At 42.4% G+C, this 6024-nt stretch overlaps 1 protein-coding gene across 2 annotated transcripts in view; it reads left to right on the top strand.

Annotated features, from left to right (window-relative positions):
* Positions 1-5495: 5495 nt before the first annotated feature.
* fam184a (family with sequence similarity 184 member A) overlaps positions 5496-6024 on the top strand; it is an 80458-nt gene continuing 79929 nt past the window's right edge. For both annotated transcript variants that reach the window (XM_027001662.2, XM_027001663.2), the window contains exon 1: positions 5496-5798. The gene's annotated coding sequence lies outside the window, so the exon portion shown is untranslated. The remainder of the gene's footprint in view (positions 5799-6024) is intronic.

Raw genomic sequence — 6024 nt, 5'->3', positions numbered from 1 at the left:
AGGCTCCTGGAGCCTTGGATTTCAAAATATAGCACAAAGGGAAGGTCTGCCTTTAGTGGTCTTCTGCAGCACAACCTTTTTCGACCTCCTCTAAACTTTACACACAATCATTTATTTTAAGAAATATTCATGTGTTAATTAGACATAATAACAATATTTTTATAATATGTGTCATGGGTACAGTAAATAAATGGTAGGAAAGGGTGTCCCAGCATGCCGCAGTGTCGACTTCTTCAGGGTTCATTTGCTATCATCTAGGCCATTTTGTTCCAATGGGTTATTTAGGAAACATTTGAACTGCTTAGCTAATTCTGCACCATAAATCATATCCTACAGCAGAAGAAAGTGATGACCTCAGACAGCATGTACCCAGTGTCTATGGAGGACAACAGCAGAATGCAAAGAGAGTTTCTGTCCGTTCCAGATAGTTTTCGAATTCCCCCCCCACCCAAACCGCACCCCCTTATGCCACACCCCCTACACTGTCTGATAGGATGCTGTGCCTTTGGATGAGTCACACATGTGACCTGTTCTGCTGTCATGCTGATACAACCATTACGCCATAGCACTTGCGCACTAATCTGCTGCAGACATATCACTGGTAAGTATCTCAATGAATAGATACAGCATTAGCAAAGGATGCTGGGATGCTCTGAGAGAGTGATGTCTCCCAGGGCATGTGACTAATATAGGATACCTCCAAAGATCTTTACACAGACTGGAAATAAATTGTCCAATTTCTAATTTTCCCCCAAAGAGAGCATTGTGTGAAAATCCATCATAATACATCAGTGGATGAAGGTCAAAATCATTATGAAAGTGTTTGGAACTCTCATCTTGGATTGGCCCCATGAATAAATTTCAACTGAGCCGGAACTCCCATGGAACGCTATTAAAAATAAGGGGACAATTTAGGACAAGTTGAACAATAGTATCAGTACTATCAATAATATAAATACTGTTCATATGTGAATTAATTAATTAATATGTGAAACCAATGATTCCATTGTTTGATCAAAGCTGGAGGTCCTTAGTCCTGACAACAAAAGGTCTCAATGCACATAGATCTCCATGCACATAGGCCTCAATGCACATAGATCTCCATGCACATGGGCCTCAATGCACATAAATCTCCATGCACATAGATCTCCATGCACATAGGCCTCAATGCACATAGAGCTCCATGCACATGGGCCTCAATGCACATAAATCTCCATGCACATATATCTCCATGCACATAGGCCTCAATGCACATAGATCTCCATGCTGATAAGTCTGAGTTACAAAGGGAAACACAGTAAATCTCAACCATCTGTGGGGATCTATTTGTGTCATCCAGTGTTTGATCTGTTTGTTTCTGTACCCATAGCACTCATGTTGGCAGACCCAACTGACAGTCATGAGCATGAATTTGTGTATGCGTGTGCTTTTGTTGTTTATCAAATGAACAATCACAGCTTGAGCATTTGTATACTAATTTTAAACATGCTGTGTTTACATTCCTATTCAGAGTGTTAATAGTGGTAAAATAAGATGACTGCTGGTGGGAATCAAGATCTGTTTTAAACAAAGATCCCTTTAAAAAACATGACTGATCATGTCTATCGCTTCATATCGGTCTGTGAATAAGGCTTTAGTGGTCCTGCAATACCAATGACGCTGCATTGACAATATTGATCATGAATATGAGCCTACCCAATGTTTTCAATTTTGTGTTATTTCGCTGGGTAAACTAAAATGAAAATATCATGTTATCAAACAAGCTCCCTCCTTAGAACAGATACATGTTATTTCTCAATTTTGGAGTTCTAATAAGCCACCATAATAATAATTACAGCCATCGAAATAATAATTTCATAGTTATTCTCATCATTGTTTATGAATTTCACATCCATTTGAACATATTTTACTTCACATTTTCAGGTAGCTCACTGACACGAGATGTCATCAGACAAAATCGGTTTAATGGCCGTGGAGTGAGTTCAGTGCGATCAAACCTTGAATCCTGATAAATCATTCATTAAATGCTGGAGATACTTCTGTTGCAGGATCTACACCACCAGCTGTGTTCATCTCCTCCCTGTGTCTCCACTACCTGGCTGAGGAATGACACCCAGCTCTGGGCTGGGAAATCAGGAGCAACATGCCCACTCAAGGTGGCAGGAATCCAAATGATTTTGGATAGCTGACAGGTGAAAGCACTGATCCCGTCCCTCGCTGCACTCATACTTATGACGGGGAGATGGCTTTTTCATGGGACAGAGGAGACCGCCCCCCCCCCCTCCCCCCCTTTAATGAAGCCATGATTGCCCCAGTTCAGGTACTGACATGAGCAGGCTGAGCACACTACACAGCTTACTGAACTGGAACCAGTGCCGGTGCTTCTACCTGATAGCAACAAAGCTAAAAGATTTAGCAGAGAGCTCTCTCTGCTTTCTTGGCCAAGAAACTACCTTCTACTCTTACAAAGGGCTTTCTCACCGATGATTAAGCAAATCAATCAATTATCAAGGGAATCCGTCACTAATATAGACTGAAAGGCACCCAGGGATGCCATGTGCGTCAGAGACATTGTGTGGGTATCTAAATTTTGGCCATAGCTGCAACAGTGTTCTCACCTGTCCAGAAGATAAACACAGTCCAGCTTTTTCCCAGGACACGAGTGTCACGCCGTGCTTCACATAGCCAGCAGGACGATACAGTCCCTTTTCCTGAAATCTCCAGCATATGCCCATTCTCTGAAGTGAAGAAAAACAGTGATGTCCTCTTTCCTCTTCCTCTGCTTACATTTGAACCCCTGAGGGCCACTGTGCTCTTACAAGCCCTTGCCCAGAAACCCTTCTTGCTGCTCCAGTGTCCTATTTTCCCAAGACAGGAATTTATTTATTTATTTATTTATTTTGCTTCCCAGTACCCATTAAAATGCTAATTTATTTTTCAACAGAAAAAAACACCACAATGTTTGCAATCAGAGCTAGAAGATACTGAGTGAAATTAGAAAATCCTAATACTGAGTCCATTGTGTCGGCGCTGTAGCTAAAGATGACTCCAAATGACCAGGTAATCGCATTTATCCGGTTGAACGGGCTGTTGGCTTACACCTCCTGATGTTTCTGACCCACAGGATCACACTCCGCCATGTCACTCTTAGAGTAGTTCTGTATTATGTCGCGCAGGAGACATTTAACCAGGAGCCAAGTGCTTTCACTTCTCAGAGCAATTTATGAAGCTCTTAAGATCAGATGTTGAAAGGCCATGATGAGGACGTTCTTGACGTGCCGGCGGCTCTGCATTACTAGCAATTTGCTAAACGCAGTCATTAATCAACTGAGGAGTATACTGTTTGGGAAGACACATTTATATCTTTACATATGCTATTTTACACCTAATTGGTGCTTCCGTTTTTGTTGCCGTATGAACTGAATGCCAATGCAGTATTTTTCATTAGTTTTATTCAAAATAAACATTTTCTTGAGGGTATGAGCTTTCTTTTGGTTTCGTTTGTGTGCAGTGCACTCCTCCTCACATCTCTGTATAGCAGAGCAGTGTCACAAGACAACAGATTCACTGAATAAATGTGAATCCAGTTGCATTTCACTAAGCCTGCAAGGAAGGAAAGCCATCAGTAGAATATGCAGTCTCTCCTTTTCCTTTGTCAAATATGTACATGAGCAGAACCAAGTAAAACTTTATCTGGCATATTCTTTATTTGTAATTCTCTTTCTCTTGGGTAATTTTTTTTAATTGCATATTAATTAACTTCTCCTCGATCGAAAAATGAGAGAGGATTTTACAGTGATGATGGGACTAAAAATTCTGTACAGGAAAAAAACAATATCAAGAAACGTTCAGGATCTGCCATGTGACAGAGATGAGCACCATGCCACTGGAAACACGAACCCCAAACCTCAGCCGGTGCACTGCTGCCGGTGAGTCAGTGCGTGCCAATTATGTGTGAAAGCCTCTGCCTTTGTGGAGTCATCGCTGTGTGGAGGACAGCGGAGGAACAGAGTTCATCATGCCTCCCCAAGAGTTCCACAATGCCCACACTCTCAAGTGCATTCTCTCCAGCACTGCATCGCTCATCCATCTCTGTTCCAGCCTGTGGCGAGCCGGAGTGTTGGGCTGATTCCGTTGGCCTACATATAGCTATTGTGTGTGTGTGTGTGTGTGTGTGTGTGTGGAGGGGGGGCTCTGAATGTAACAGTTAAAAAGACATATTTCAGTAACGTTCTAGTGGAGAAACCTCAGTTAGTGCAAGGCTCATGCATTATTTATCAGCAAGCAGATAAAAGCGGATGTGCCCTATTTTCCACCCCCAAAAAGTCCTCCAAAAGATCTAATCAGCCAAACATCAGGCTACTTAACACATCACTCAGCTTGTGCTGCAGACAGGAGCCCAGTGCAAATATTTACAGTCCAGTTCCCTCTGTGTGTATAATGTCAGACTTACCAAAATGAAACGGATAGAATCGTTAGTGTTATTTAGTTTTTCATTTAACCTATATCAGCTCTGTTTATACCAGGTAATGATGCCGGTTTCGTGACCAAAGTCCAGCACAATGACAAGACCTAGATCTTTTAAAGATGCAGTAAGCCTGCACAGAACGTGCACATGAATACATTCATATTTAGGAATGTACACATTAATTTCCCATGACCAAAGGCATCAGCCTTGCTGAGCCTGAATAGTATGGCCAATTACTTGCAGACTACTTACGAGCAGAAGGGCACAGAGTGAATTGTTTTAGAGTTAAAGACTTAAGTCTGCCTCGAGTCGCTTTGTACCGGTTGTGAAGATGTTAATGCACCTGAAGACAGCAAGCTTGATTCACAGAGTGGAGCAGGCCAGGGTGAAAATATGCTTTCACTCTAATTCATTGCCAGTATTGATTTCTTGCATTTTCCATGCTTTCAACAGGACATTAAATGTCTATTTAAAAATGATTATATATTCAGTGCCAGTGTTGCCTGCTGAGTCTGAGGTATGCGGACATTTACTGACTAGGGAAAACACAGTTCATTCTCCTCCTAGGCAGTACTTATCTTCTTGGCAGCTTTTGGGTTGAACAGTAGAACCAACTATCAATGAAGCTTTTGCACATACTCATAAAATATTTCAGAGCCTGTAGATTCGCCTGTGGATTCGGCTATTTATACCTATGCTGATAATGCATAGCTTGGATTTAATTTGAGCACTTTTCATATAACGAATATCAATAATAATAATAATAATAATAATAATAATAATAATAATAATAATAATAATAATTCTCAACTGTATTGTAGAAGAATGCCTCATCTATATTGATGATAAAGGCAAGGACGATAAAGGCAAGGATTAAATAAGAATCAAACCTGCTGTAGGCGCTGTGTCGCATCACATCCTAAAATTGCATCGCATCAATGGCCCGTCACGGGAGCGGGGGGGGGGGGGGGCTGACGGAACTGACGTCACTGACAGCAACGTAAACTGTTGAGGCGATCCATGGTAACAGACTCTTGAGCAGTGCAGCAACCACTCAGCCTGTCAGACCAACACACACGATCCCACTCAAACGCGCTCGCTGGGTTCTGAGGTCGGGCTTTCTCCGCAGCAGAGCAGCAGGTTTGAAATGTAACCCACCGACGTCGAGGGTGGGTTTTTGTTTGTTTGTTTGTTTGTTTCCAGATTTCTGCCACATTCGCGCCGAATGTTCCGCCTCTCAAAGCGAGCGGCTGCCACAAAGCACAGCAGGGGATCTCTGGAAGCTGAATGCCACAACACCGGACGCCTCGGATGTGTTCTTCTTCCAGAGGTACGCTCGTTGAAAGAAAGAACACCAACGGCGTGAGCAAAATGATTAACTAGCTGTCTACTATTTGGTTGACATTACGGGGGGGTTGGAGAAGTATTTTAACTGACATATACATAACGTGCTGATGCTGGCTGTTTGCTGGATTGGTGTTAGCCGGCGAGAATGACTCCTTCGCAATAACAAAGCATCTCTTTGTGTTTACGCGTTTCGGTTCCAGTTGTCGGGT

Source organism: Electrophorus electricus, chromosome 3 (genome assembly GCF_013358815.1).
Source record: "Electrophorus electricus isolate fEleEle1 chromosome 3, fEleEle1.pri, whole genome shotgun sequence".
Lineage (NCBI taxonomy): Eukaryota > Metazoa > Chordata > Actinopteri > Gymnotiformes > Gymnotidae > Electrophorus > Electrophorus electricus.
Note: the sequence above shows the minus strand (reverse complement) of the source record. Positions and strands in the feature narration are given on the sequence as shown.